The sequence below is a fragment of the Hyaena hyaena genome, unplaced genomic scaffold (assembly GCF_003009895.1).
Source record: "Hyaena hyaena isolate Hyena2069 unplaced genomic scaffold, ASM300989v1 scaffold_85, whole genome shotgun sequence".
In the NCBI taxonomy this organism is placed as follows: Eukaryota; Metazoa; Chordata; class Mammalia; order Carnivora; family Hyaenidae; genus Hyaena; species Hyaena hyaena.
Genome location: NW_024080717.1, coordinates 3,615,465 through 3,630,755, shown reverse-complemented (window position 1 = coordinate 3,630,755; position 15,291 = coordinate 3,615,465). Strand labels below are relative to the sequence as shown.

Here is a 15,291-nt window from a genome sequence, read left to right as displayed (position 1 = left end):
GACGTCAGATATGAAGAACTGTTTGTGAGTCTTTGTGGCAGAAAGCTGCTATCTACAAGACAAAAATAATAGCATAAAGAATAATAATAAAACAAAGCTGGTACGAAACTTCTCTTGAAGAGGGCCAGTTTTTAGTTTCATAGCAGGGACTCTTAGAACCCAAAAGGAAAATAAATTCCCACCCACACAATGTGCATGGTTCCTCTCCTTCTCATGCTAATTTTATCTCACATCTCAAATACATACAGTCACTTTTTTTTCCTATTACAAGTGCAAGGTGTTCATTCTAAAAATAAGTTGCCTACATTTGATTCTATAAACAGTTTCTTCCTAATGAGTGCTATTTTTCAGGACTGTCACCTTACCCAAAGTTATAGTAAAGGATTAGAAATATTCTCTCCCAAAATTCTCGAGCTGTGCATGTGTGTGTTTGTACACACAGTCTTCATAATGTGAAAATTAACTGCCCACTACCTCTGTTCAAATACATAATCAAATATTTCTATGAAAAAAAATAATAATCAAACTTGTTTGCTGCATGCTGATCAAGAACTACAAATTGGAGCGCCTGGGTGACTCAGTCGGCTAAGTGTTCGACTTCGGCTCAGGTCATGATCTCACGGTCTGTGGGTTCTAGCCCCACATCGGGTTCCGTACTCGCAGCTCAGAGCCTAGAACCTGCTTCAGATTCTGTGTCTCCCTCTCTCTCTGCCCCTCCCCCCGCTCATGCTCTGTCTTTCTCTGTCTCAAAAATAAATAAACCAAAAAAAAAAAAAATTAAAAAAAGAACTACAAATTCCTTTTCAACCCCTTATCAAGGGCCATGTACACTAAAAAACTTATCAAATCCAAACACCACTCAATCAGCTAGTATTTTTAAAAACTGGGCTGTACATTTAAACGCACGTGATAGTTCGCTGAACAGCAGACTGTAAAACATCCAGGCATACAAGTATTTTTGGAATGTTTTGGTGTTTTGGTGACCAGTCACCTGGAACAACCAGAGCAAGAGGTGGAAAATAAGGGAGAGAAAGGAGGGGAGGAGAGAGAGAGAGAGAGAGAGACAGTAGAGAGCAGGGATGGATAAACCCAAGCTCGCAAGGGAAGCCCCCGCAGGGCGTGTCACAATGCACATTACTGGGCCCAAGGCCACAGTTTCTGATTCTGGAGGTCGGGGCTGAAGGCAAAGACTGAATTCCTAACAAGCTCAGGAGGCTGATGCTGCCCCACTGACCAAACTGAGCTGTGATATGAAAGACTAGAGGGATGAAAGCAGGAGAGAAGGAAAGACGGAGGGGACTTCAGAAGGGCAATGAAAGGTGAGGCCGGGGACCCTGAGGGCATCCGTCAGCACTGGGCCCACTGAGAGGACCAGGGCAGAGTACAACCATCACCTCTAACAGACCTTGTGAGCTGGTGATCCTGCCCCTTCCACGTCCTGGGCTCAGTAATTAACTCAGTCCTGGCCAGTCAGGAAGCCGCAGAACAAGGGAAGCTTCTAGAAAAGCTGCCCACTGGGTCCTCTGTCCCTTTCTCCTTCTTCCTGCCCAGACAGAGACCTGAGCCAGGAGACACAGTAGTCATTCTGAGGCCACGTAACCACGAAGACAAAGGCGCCCTTCTGTGCCAGGTAGAGCAATAGAATGGAAAATGCATTTGCCCCGATGGCATCATGGACCCACGGCTCCGCCATGCCCATCATGATTTCCTACACCCCCCACCCCCACCCCTCGCCGGCTTCGTGATGAGCAAGGCAAAAACCATCCCTCTCTGTGTGAACCTCTGGCTGTTGGGTTTTCCATTGCCTTCAGCCAGATGATCCCAACTAATATAAGACTAGCGAGCTACTTATTTGGTGCCTGCCATTGTGTGACTACTGCACATGAATCACCTCAGATAATAAAGATTTACTATGCACAAAATGTGTGACTGCCCTGTGAGGACGCATTTAGAAATGCATTAAGCTCCGACTTGATTCCAGACACAGAAGTGCAGAACCCCATGCAAAAGACCCACAGGCAATTACGGACCGTAATGGTCCCGCAGGAGAGGCAAGCACAGCCTGCAGACAAACCAGGTGCAAGGAAGGACCAGGGAGTCTTTTTGGAGGCAGAGGCCTCAATATCGAAGGATGAATAAGAATTGAGCATTTCCTTAATGCTTTTAATGATTTCTCTTTGAATGTGACATAATCACAAGCCACAGGGAGAAAGGGGAAGAACGTGTTCTCCGGACTGTGGCGGCAATAGAACAAGAAACAGCGATGAGATGCGTGCTGTGTGGGCGGCAGCCGAACAGACTCTACTGGCAAGTCTGCCACAACGAGCAAATAAATCCCTGCCTCCCAAACCCACTACCACCTGGGGCTAGAGCCAGGCAGACCTCATGGCAAAGGTGGTCCTGAGACCCTCCTTCTGCCAGCACGGAGCTGCTAATTTGGCCTTCCTGCCACGCCACGCCAGAGCGGGAAGGGACTCCCACCATGCAGGAAACCCCTGCAAACAACTGAGCATGGGGAAATTTTCACGTCAAAAGTCCTTGGGTTGAGACTGTCGTAAAAGAGTGGTGATAACCAAGAAGGAAGCTTGAAGGGGAGAGAGCTCCCTGGTCAACGCAGAAAAGAGAGCAGACAGGCTCATCCCGGACCCCCGGAACATGGCCCTTAACAGACCGAAATGGTGGCCACCTCATTGCTCATCTGAAATGTGGCTGATTGATTAGGTTTTCAAGTCACTTTATAAATTTTTAAGTTTATTTATTTATTTCCAGAGAGACAGAGAGAGCACAAGCAATGGAAGGGCAGAGACAGAAAGAGAATCCCAAGCAGGCTCTGCATGGTCGGCACAGAGCCCGAACTGGGGCTCAGACTCACGAAACCGTGAGATCATGACCTGAGCCAAAATCAGGAGGTGGATGCTTAACCGGCTGAGCCACTCATGTGCCCGTTAAGTCACTTTAATCTGTAATTCTTCACTAGGCCATGGGTTATATAATTCTTCATTCACTAGCCCATAGGTTATTAAACAACATATACCCACATACTATTTCATTACGATAAAGGATCCCTTCATAACCATTTTAATGCAGTTGGTTACCAAGCACAATGAGGCTCTTGATGGAAAGGCCAGTGACATATTCTACAAGAGACACAGCAATTTCCAGCCCTGATCAGGGCCCAGTGTCCACAGGTCAGTAAATTCTTAACTCTGTGCCCTGCTGCTTTTATGTTGTTTCTATTTTGTCAACTATATCCTTTAAGTTAATTGCTTTTGTACAAGTGAAATGGATGCATGCCCTTGAAATAATAACAGTTGAGGGAAAAGTTGAAGATTTTGAATTAGGACTGAATTTGTGCATGAGCTGGGAGAGAACACTCTTACTTATAAATAATACCACGATACACTTTTCAAACCTAAAGTGGAGAAACTGCTTAAGGCTCTGTTCTGTAATACACTTGAAAGCAAAAATCTTGTGCCCCCAACAGAGACTTGGCTATAGACTTTAGTAATTGTCTGAGCATCATGTTTTGTTTCCGAACCTTAAAAACAAGAGAAACACTTTAGAGACTCCCGTTGCATTTCATCCCCCAGTTCTGTTACTAGATTGCAGCAAATCATGGGGGAGAACATATCCACCTTCTACTACAATGGCACAGGCTAAAAGAAGCAAAGGATTTGGAAAATTGTTACAAAATTTTTCTTGATAAATTAGGATTCCTTTAAGGGTACTGTATTTGTTATGTGAGAAAATTTGTTCCTGCCCTGAGCACCTGACTTCTAACATTCATTACTGGCTATCTCACCCAAAAGAGCATCAGTCGCCCTGAAAAGCTGGGGCAGCCTGGGTAGATGTGTCACTTATTTGCCTGTCTGTCTGTATATCTGAGGACGCAGAGACAAGTTCTAAGAACAATAGGATATTGGAAAGTAAGGCAGCGGGCTTTAATATTTCATATTTAAATTTTAAAGTTCTAAATAATTTAACATAATTATTTTCTACCATTGACATCATTTGCAATGTGCCAGGAACCAGGATAAATGCTTCACATACACTATGATTCTCAAGCCTTAGAAAACCTAGTAAGGTCAGCATTGTTGCCCTGTCTTCAAGGACAGACAAACAAAATAAGAGAGGTTAATCCCTTGCCCAAGATCACACAGTGAAGGATGGAAACGTGAGGATGCCAACCCAGCTGTGTTAGATTCTAAAGTTCTGGCTTATAAGTGACATTTTATACGGTTTCTCATCATCTCCGCCATGTATCGGCAAACTCTTGCCCATGGGTCCAAACCGGTGCACGCTGTAAAATGGGGGTGTCGGCGGGTGTGCGATGTTGTGTCTGAGTCTTCCTAAGCACACAGCCTATCAGCCAGAGCCAATTAACTAAAGGCTCAGTTACCCACCTCTCAAACTCTGTAAAGGAGCAAAGACATCTATTATATGCAGAAAATCTTCATCCTAATGAAATCATTAGCTTCAAGAGGAAAAGGAGTTGTGATTCAAACTTCGAAAGCAAGGAGTATCTGATGGCTTGTGGCATTACAAGATTCTATTCGGCTTGTGAGGGAAAAAAAAAAACCCAGTACCCTGTTTCAAGTGTCGGATGAAAACTGTGTCGTCAAACAGAGTCTGTTTTACATTCTAGAAATTAATGTGTTTTGAGGGGAGCTTTCTTCCAACCCACATCATAATGGACGCCTTGCCAAGGGAGCTCTCTCTCTTTAATAACATTCAAAGCTCAAGCAAGCAACAGGACAGAGGCAGCTCTGTGCCTGAAAAAACCAGCCAGGCATGTTTTATTACCAAGAGAGAAAGGAAACACAGAAGAATATTTTGTGCAACAAAATTAAATTGTGAAAGATCCAAATGTAACACATCAAGAGACTCTATTTGTGGAATAGAGTGGAATTAAAAACAAAATAAAACAAAAAAGATCAATTCGTGCTTCGGCTTCATCAAGGGCCATTCAGTTCTCTTGTAAAAGGTATTGATCTGGGCTCACAGCTACAGCAGTCAGACTTCTATTATAGCCAGTATTTACGGCTGAGAGTTCTGCTTCGTCTTTCCCAAACCTGGCTCCCCAGAAAGTTCAGCAGGAAATAACGCGGTACCAGGAGAGCACAAATCGCTTTCCTGATACAAGGTGCAATGGCTCCTTTTTATGTCACCCCCTGTGCTGGGCTGTGGCCTCTGACCCTCTGCAGGCAGGCCCCCGCGCTCCCCACTTCCTCAGGCCACGGACCCTTCTTGTGTCATTACAGCTTCACAGCAACACGTCCTTTCTCAAAGGACCAAATCCCACATGTGCCATAAATGGCCCTGGCTGTGGAGTAGGTGCCCCAACACCCAAGTTAATCAGCGATGGTAGCTCAGGGAAACGTCTTTAAAGAAGTGCTGCACGTAGCACTTAGTCTTCTGACAGAGCATATGATGTACTTCTGTCATGCATGGGCTCTCGCCCTCTGCCCTCTGCCAGCACACAAACCAGGATCCTGGAAGGTCTCTGTATCTTTCACTCACCCATAAATCTATCCCAAGCGACAGCACAGGCCTGGGAATTCCAGGCAATAGGTGCTCCAGGAGGATGTGTTGAGTCAAGATGTGTTACATGAATGGAGGGTACGTATTTTAGTACCCAGTATTTAGTAGTGCTGTTTATAATCAGAATATAATTGTGCCTCCATGGGGAATCATGATAGCTAAGACTGCAAAAAGGAAATAGGAGAAAGGAAGGGACTGCTACTACGATCAAGAAAATATACCATCCTACATCCAGGTACCATAACAATAGATGAGTAAGTGAAAATGATCAAGGTCAAATCTCAAGGACAAATGCTGGGGTTTTCAGGTCTTGTGCTATCTTCACTCAGACAATATCTGGGGACAGTAGAGCCTTTTAGCAACCCCTCAGAGATGGCTACACCTGACATGATCATTCATTTATCTTCTTTTTCCTTTCTTTTTTTTTTTTATTTGAGAGAGAGAGAGAGAATCCATGCAAGCAGGGGTGGGGTGGAGGGAAAGAGAGAGAGACAGAGAGGGAGAGGGAGACGGAGGGAGAGGGAGGGAGAGGGAGAGGGCGAGGGGGGAGAGAGAGAGAGAGAGAGAGAGAGAGAGAGAGAACCTCAAGCAGGCTCCAGGCTCAGCACAGAGCCCAGTGCAGGGTTCAATCATGCAACCCTGGGACCATGACCAAAGTCGAAATCAAGACTTGGACGCTCAACCATCTGAGCCACCCAGATGCCCCGATCATTCATTCTGTAGAAGTGTAGAGCTGACCCTCCATATTCTTTGGGTTTTGAGATGACACCTTTCTTTACTTAGTAGGATGCTGCTCACAGTGTAGGCACTGAAGAACATACTAACAAAATTAATTAAGGTAGGGGACTGTCCTGTTTGTGTTTCTGGATCTAATGATGGCCTCCTCATCTTCACATTCTTAATAATTCCTTGTTCTTCCCAAGATAAGAGCTGATTTCTTTGTGTGGCACACTTCCTCAGCTCTCCAGAACAGTCTGCAGCCATCCATCTCCATATCCGAGTTTTCAGATCCTACCCCCTTCTAATCTTCCTTCTTCCATGGATCTTTAAATATGGGGCTCCAGCCCCCCAGTGTTCATGAAACACTGAGAGAAAAGCAACGTTCAATTTGTCAGATTTTCATAGTCCCTAAGGTCACTTTTTGCCCAAGAACCATTTTTTTTTTTTAATGAGCACAACAGCTACATTCCAGGCACTGGGTTTTAAAAGAAGAAAAAAAAAAGAGGGAGAAATAAGCTTTCACTTGAATTATTTCACTTTAAGACTAAAACAATTCCATCAATATGAATATGAGGCAACTGACATTCAGTAAGTACGAGCGCACTCCACCCAATAGCAGACAAGGCCAGCAAATAAACACAGGAAAAGATGTTCAGCATCTCTACCCATGAGGGAGGTACAAATTAAAATCACAGCGAAAAAGAAAAAGAAAAAAGAAAATGACAAGGAAATACACTATGAAATGGGTGCATTTTTTTAGGTGACAATAGCCACGGCTAGCAAGGGTGTGAACAGCCGTGACCCTCCCACATTGCTGGTAGGAACCGCAAACAGCACAGCGACTGTGGAAACAGTTTGGCAGTTTTTCACAAAGTTGAACATGCACTGATCGCATGACGCAGCAATCAGACTCCACGATATGTACACAAGCGAAATGAAAATGCATGTCCACGCAAAACGTGGCTGCACGTACATATAGGGACATTATTCGTGATCATCAAACCTGGAAACACCCGAGTGTTCTTCCAGTGACAGGTGGATAAACAAATTACTGTAAGGACCTCCATACAAGGACATCCCTATCCAGCGATAAAAAGGGAAGGGCCACGGAGGCACACAAAGGACCGCAGGAACCTTGAAGGCATTGTGTTAAGGGAAACAGGTCAGACCCCAAAGCCTCCATACAGAAAATTCAGCTCATATGCGATTTTGGAAAAGGCAAAACTATGGACAGAAATCAGTGCTTGCCAGAAACTAGGACAGGGAGGTGCACAGACTGCACGGGTACAGGGGAACTTGGCGGGGGGGGCGGGGGGGGGTGGTGACAGAACTACTCTATCAGGATTGTGATGGTGATCGCATGGCTGTACACGGTTGTCAAAACTCCCCAGACTGTACCCCTAACATGGGTACATTTTATTAGACATAAATTATACATCGATAAAGCTGAGCATAAAAAATAATTCATCCATCAATAGAAAGAAACACCAGGGGCACCTGGGTGGCTCAGTCGGTTAAGCGTCCGACTTCAGCTCAGGTCATGATCTCACAGTTCATGGGTTCGAGCCCCGCTCTGTGCTGACAGCCAGCTCAGAGCCTAGAGCCTGTTTCGGATTCTGTGTCTCCTTCTCTCTCTGACCCTCCCCTGCTCATGCTGTCTCTCTCTCTCAGAAATAAAAAAACATTAAATAAAAATAAATAAGTAAAATAGAAAGAAACACCAGTACCTTGTCATTGGCCATAAGGCTCACAAATATTCAAGCTAGAGCTTGCACTTGCAACATGTTTGTTTCTTTATTTACAAATGATCTACCGGTACCCATTTCTCTAAGTGATGTCTCACAGCACAAATATATACTTAGGAAAGTATCTCTCATTAATGAACTTGGATATAAAACCGTATTTCCAGGGCGCCTGGGTGGCCTCTGTGCTGACTGCCAGCTCAGAGCCTGGAGCCTGTTTCAGTCTGTGACTCCCTCTCTCTCTGACCCTCCCCTGCTCACGCTCTCTCTCTCTCTCTCCTAGAAATAAATAAAACATTAAAAAAAAAAAACGTATTTCCTAGAGTTTTCCTGATAGTGTTGTTTTTTCTTTCTTTTTTCCTCAACTTTTGTCAGATCTGATGGACACAATGCCGTAATTTCACAATGTGTCAAAGAACAAATACAAGTTAACCATTCTTGTGGTTCACTTGTACATGAAGAATTACTCTTGAGTTTGGTAGGTTGTGTGTAGATTTCTTTTCAGACATCTTTTTAAGCTATTTAAAAATGCTTTGGGGTTAGTTTTAGATACGACGTAATCTCTAGATTCACTTACCAGCCTGTGGGCAAGGTGTGACCCAAGCCAGTGTTTTGGGTATTTTACCATTAGATTCTCTCTCACCCTGCTTCTGACTTGGGAAGTCTACCACACAGCTTGAACGTGAGCTCCAGTATTGATCTGTATAGATATTAATAATGCTAACGACTTTCTGGTATTGATATTTACTTTTTATTCTTTTTTTTACATTTACTTTTTACTCTTAGAAAATGTTCTAATATTTTCTTCCCATGTGCAAACAAGCTATTACAAACATCCTCTTTAGAGATTTATACCCATCACTTTAGAGGTCCCTACTCTGGTTGGCTTCTTCTTGAATACACTTAACGATCTACAAATTCAATTTCTTTGCCACACTGTATACATCTTATCGGTCCCATCAAATGTGGGCATGCATTAGTCATGCATCTGACTATCCTTTTCCCATTTATCTTTCCATTTACTGAAACCAATCTCTTTCTCCCTGCTGTTATCATTCTAGGACATTTCTCAAGGAGTGATATTTCTAGGATGCTTCCCTAAGAACAACATTTAAAGGAAACCTTTCAGGGATTTCCAGAAACAAGCGTGAATAGTCTGCAGGTTTCTTATGCGTAAGTAATGCCCTTAGTCCCACCTTTCTTGTCACTTAATGGAGTGTCAGGGTCCTGGCCCCGCCTTTTGTTTGAGAACCTTCATTGTGCCCTGCTCATTAAAGCTCAGGGATGCCCCCACGGCCAGCTCCTGACACACCCTGTTTGCCACTTCACCTCGTGATGTTTGATCTTTACGTCTTCTGTTTCATTTCTAAGATGTTATGCTGTAAGTCGGAACCCGTAAGTATAAAGTAGGCTTTCTCAGCTCCTCACTATTGCTACTTGGGGCTGGATACTCGTGCACTGTCGAGAGCCATGCTGTGCATGTAGGGTGGGGAACAGTACGCCTGGCCTCCGCTCACCCTATGCCAGCAACACCCCTCCCCCAGCCGTGCCAGCCAAAATTATCTCCAGACATGACCAAACGTCTCCGAGGACGTGTGATCACCCCCAGCTGAGAACCACTACCGCAAAGTGACCCACTCGATTTAAAAGAAACCCTTGGCACCAGCAGCTTGGGCTGCTATAACCAATGAGAACAACGGCTCCATTAAATCTGCCAACAAGTTGCAAGTAACACTGAGCAGCCAAAAAATTTCTAGGCAAACGTACTCATTTCCTAGAGAAGGTTAAGAACTTCTTCCTTCCTGACAAGGGTGGGTGTGGGGAGATCATGCCACATATTTACCCTACTTGTCTAGAAGAGGTGTCGTCCCTCACACAGATGAGAGCTGCCCTTCACCTCCACCTGCAGGGGACCCGCAGGCCGTCCCCAAACCCTTCACGTTTACCACACTTGAGCAATGGGCACAATATGCGAATGCCTCCCTCACCAAGGCGATATGAGGACTACACGGGATAGCACAGCTAGAACATCTGAAACAGTGCTGCTTTGTAATAATTGCGTTTATAAGGAGTGGCTCTTAACATCATTACAGCCAGAAGCTACCACTCCTCATACACTTTTTCATGCTCCCACTTCCCGTCAGCTACTATTTACTAACATTCTGTGCTGACGTTCTGTTAAACCAGTGCCACTGCCCCCAAGAAGGTGACAGCCTGTAAGGAGATCGTGTTGATGAAAATGCAAACAAGAGACAAGGCACCAGAGCAGGGCACCCAAGTGTGTCTAGAGCAATCAGGGAGGGCTTCCTGGAGAAAATGATAGTTGAGCTGAGGCCTGAATGACAACAGAGAATTTTCCAGGGGACAAGAAGAACGAAAGGCATTTCATTCAGAGATCAAAACAGAGGTTGAAAATCCAAGGGCACAAGGTAATGTGACATTTTTAGGAAATTAAACTTCAAAATCAATGTCAGTGAAAATGTAGTCAAGAGATTTGTGGAAAATGAGACTGAAGAGCAAAGTCATGACAAGACTTACATGGAAAGTATAGACTTTCCCAGAATGCACTGAGAGCACAAATGTCACAGGATGTTAAAGGCTGATGTGTGGGAGGCTCGGGGTCAACTGAGACCATGGGAAATACCAGGTCAAACCCGAATGAGTTCTTGACTTCCGGATTTCCTGAAACATTTAAAATGCCAAAGGTGGTTATGGGTTTCCAAAAAGAAACCTTGTGAGCAGCAATTCCCAAACAGGCAGCAATCTCCTAAGAAGAGGGCTCTGCAAGGGATCCAGACTGGGAAATATCACTGAGCAAATGAAAAGACATTAGAGACTTTTTAGATAAAGGAATTTCACTGTCAGATCTCCACATGAGCAATGTCTCTCTAAGCTGACCAGCATGAATGGATTAAGTGGAATGGAGTAAGCCTGGAGGCAGGAAAAAAAATAGCAAGAGAGATCCTTGCAATATTGCAGAAGGGAGAACAACGGACCTAGTCAGGGCCCTGGGCATGGATGTGGACAGGATGGAATGCCCTGAAGTGGTATTAGGAGGCAGGAATGACATGTGGTGGGTAATGAGTCAGTCATGAGAGAGAGGGAGAAGTACAGAAATCCCAGCGCGTTTCCACCTGAAGCGGGAGGTGAAATGGTGGAACCAGGCACCAAGAAAGAAATCATAGGAAGAATCCGGCTTGAAGAAAAAGCCAAGGACTAGTGTTCTAGTTCACTGCATTTGAGGTACATGCGATTACATAGTGTGCACCTCACACTACAGATATAAGTTCAGGAGCCACTGGCAGAGAAGTGCACTGAACCCACTGGCATCAAGAGGGCCGGCTGGAGAGAGTGAGCAGAGAGAAAGGAGGAGGTGATCCAGGCCAGACCTACCTGCAGAAGAACACCATCTACGGGACAGACAGAAGGCGGAGCCTGCAGGACAAGTTGCCGATGAGAGGGCAGAGAGCAGAACACGCTGTCACATGCATCACTGACTACAAAGGACAAAATGGCTTCAGACGGGGAGAGGCGAAGTTAGGGAGGAACACTGAAGAGCTTACACCGGACGCCCTGACAACACCGGTCCAGGAGAACCACATGGGAGCCCTTGTTTGGTGGCTCTCAAACTTGGGCATGCATCAGGATCATCTGGAGGCTTCTTCAAACCCACACTGGAGGGCTCTCCCCCAGAATTTCCAATTCACTAGGTACCAGGTGATGCTGATGCCGCTAGAAAACACCACTCTGAGAATCCTAGCTCTAAGTAAAGGGATCCAGGACTTTCTTTAGACATGAGGGTTGGGGAAAACACAAGTGTTTCATGGTGTTCTCTCTCAGGCCCTCTGATTCTAGAGGATGGGAGTACTTCATTTTATCGATTTCTCATTCTAGAAGATGGGAGTACTTCATTCTATCGATTTCTCATTCCGATTTCATGAGCCCAAATCTATCACGTTTCACCAACTATGGGAGAGTATCAACTGTAAAACACATTCTTCATTTAGGTAATGCTAAGAAGGAGAAGAGAATAACAATAATTATGAGATATGGATTGTAAGAAGCACTCTGGTTTTAGAAATATGAAATCCAGCAAAAATGTACATTTTGGAATTGTTAAAGTGTGGCCAGTCTTCTCTTCTGGGGCCATGTTGGGAAAACCTGGGCAGAAGCCTGCACACCAGCAGGAAATATGATTCTATGTCTCCCCTGCCTGCCTTCTTAAGCCACACAGAACATAGCAGCATACACCAACCAGATCCAAGGGCTGTGCTCCTCCTGACTGACTGGGCCCTTCATCTGTGCCCTCAGAACCATCGAATCCCACATTCCTCGTTCCCCAGAAGCTCGCAAAACTCACGTGCCATTGTGCAAGACCATTTCATGATGAGTCCTGCATTTCCCACACTTACCAAGGACTATCAGGAGCTACACCTAGAATGTTCCAGCCCAGACAGCCAACTACACAGAAGAACCATTAAGAAATGCCATTGCCATCCTTACACCCTCAAACCTCACACCCCCAAAAAAGCACCCTCACAATACTTTTTTCTCCTCATCACCAGGAGAATCCCTCCAAGTGGTATACATGATTAACTCATTATGTCTTATACACAATGGCGGCCATTTATTAGAACCTAACTGCATATGACACATTTCTACTTGAATGTACCTTCTCAAAAGAACCACCCAATACCTTGATATTACTAATGTGAATATGTCTAAGATGGTGGTACAGCCAAGATTCAGCAAATAAAAAAAGCATTGATTTCCATAGCATAATTTTTTTAAGTTTATTTGTTAATTCTGAGAGAGAGAGGAAGCACAAGTAGAGGAAGGACAGAGAGAGTAGAGAGAGACAGAATCCCAAGCAGGCTACGGACTGTCAGCACAGAGCCCGACACAGGGCTTGAACTCCCGAACCATGAGACTATAACCTGAGCCAAAGTCAAACACCCAACCGACTGCACCACCCAGGCACCCCCAGAAAATGTTTGTACACAAAGCTATTTGAATATTCTCCTAGCCTGATACTGGCCAGTGTCCACAGACAAAATACCCCAGCAAAGCCAAAAGCACCTTTCATCTTTTGTGGTACCTGAAAAAAAAAGTCTTTCATTTCACTATATAAGAAACTCCATGGAAAGTCAAAGCAAAATAGCGATCTCTATTCTCTCAGGGATCTCACAGCACTGCTCTCTCTTTTGTGAGAATTCTGCTTACCCCTTTTGTACCCGTTTGCTCTTAGAAGTGCAAGCTGAAGGTAATCTGTCAACTTCTTTTTTTATTTTATTTTAGAGAGAGAGAGCATATGCGAGTGGGGAGAGAAGGGGTAGAGAAAGAGAGAGCGAGAGACAATCTCAACCAGACTACGTGCTCAGCACGGAGTCCGAGGCAGGGCTCCATCCCAAGACCCTGGGATTCTGACCTGAGCCAAAATCAAGTCAGACGCTCCACCAACTGAGCCACCCATGTGCCCCAGTAATCTGTCAACTTCTAGGGGACATCCAGGTATTTCTGGTGGTGGTATGCTCCAATAAATAACCATAGTTTTTATCTCCAGCACACTCTTCAAAGATGGAACATTTTACATGTGTTCTACAAAACATAAAAATGGCTACATGGAGGTAAGCTGATGAGAAAGACAGCTGACTGTGAGTCTATCTGTTGAGACCCTTGTTGGGTCTAACCCTGAGGCCACACTTCCTCCCAAGGGACCTACACCCAGAAGCAGCCACAGTTAGAATGTTCTTACCCAGGGCAGCTCCTTACAGAGAGGGCCAATCCATGACAGACCACTGAAACGGCAGACGAAAGGTCAACCAAAACGAACGCCTTATGCAAACAGTCGCCAACATAAAGTCTTTTTCCCTAGGAGGGTGCTTTGAAATGACAGGCAGGAAACCTGATCCCTACCTGCACGTCCCGGGAGAGAGTCCAGTAGTAGCAAATCTTCCGAGAGGGTCAAAATTGCCTGTTATTTTTAAAACCTGAAACTCAAAATAATTCCAGACCCCTCAGCCACATGTTACAAAAACTGCCAGATAAGTTATACACATGGAATTGATTCCAACAATCCGCCAAAGAAGGGGGTCTCAAATTTGGCAATGTCAATTTCCATATGGAAAGAATTACTGGAATTGGGCAGAGATGCAGGAAGCGGGGAGGAGGAGGCAGAGAAGGCTGGTGAGGATTCCAATGAGCTAAACCGGTTTGCAGGATCAAGCGATCAAGCGCGTGGCGTCAAATGCTATCAGAGCAGGTGTCACTTCACGTGCTTGACAGAAAGCTCAGGGAAAGCTCATTTCATCCTTTAAAGGTAGTTCCACACGTTCGGGGGGGTTTGTGGTGGGTCTCACCCTGGCTCTTCTTCTGTAAGTAAGGGCTTTTTTTTAACCTCTCTCAAATCTGAGAATAATTAGTCCTTCGTATTCGATCTCTGGTGTTTGGAAAACGCATCATTATTAATAGGTTGAGTCTGAGCTACCTGCAGGATTTCAGTTCTCCAGCATGTGGGGAAATGCTGACCCAACATCTGTTTTCCAGTAAGATCTTGTTGTTGTTGTTGTTGTTTTAATTTTTTTTAATGTTTTATTTATTTCTAGGAGAGAGAGAGAGAGAGAGACAGCGTGAGCAGGGGAGGGTCAGAGAGAGAGGGAGATACAGACTCTGAAACAGGCTCCCGGCTCTGAGCTGGCAGTCAGCACAGAGCCCGATGCGGGGCTCGAACCCACGAACCGCGAGATCATGACCTGAGCGAAAGTCGGACGCTTAACCGACTAAGCCACCCAGGCGCCCCAGTAAGATCTTGTTTTGACACCATTTGATAAGTACATTTGTGTTGCCCCCCAGGTGTTGGAAGGTCAAGCAACAGATCCAAGGTCATGCAGAAAATGAGGCTCCCTTTTAATTACCTGGATTCTTCCTGGATGGTTTCAAAAATAAATAGATTCCAGGAAGCTGCACAAGAATGAAGGCATTACAAGAATACCCAAGTTTCACAGGTTTGGTTGGTTGGAAGATATTTCTAAATAAAGCATCATTCCTACAGTCTGCTTCTGAGTTTAAATACCGCTTTTCAGGTTCTCTCTGAGATTTTGTAAAATTGTGCCGCTCACTGGAATCATCACCAGCCTTCCCCAGTTCATTTCAATTGCCAAATCTATTTACGAAAAGCAGATGCTATCGAAATCCTCCATATTCAACATGTGGCTTAAGGGTGAACAGCGGCGGCAACTCCTGGGAGCTTGTTAGAAATGCAAAATTTCTCTCCCTCACCTCTGAACAC

At 44.9% G+C, this 15,291-nt stretch overlaps 1 long non-coding RNA gene across 1 annotated transcript; it reads left to right on the top strand.

The window, feature by feature from the left end:
* The first annotated feature begins 1,177 nt into the window (after positions 1-1,177).
* Positions 1,178-15,006, top strand: LOC120233117. Its single transcript, XR_005528720.1, has 3 exons — positions 1,178-1,319; positions 9,065-9,176; positions 14,856-15,006. It is a non-coding gene; the product is annotated as an uncharacterized LOC120233117 (long non-coding RNA).
* The last annotated feature ends 285 nt before the right edge of the window (positions 15,007-15,291 follow it).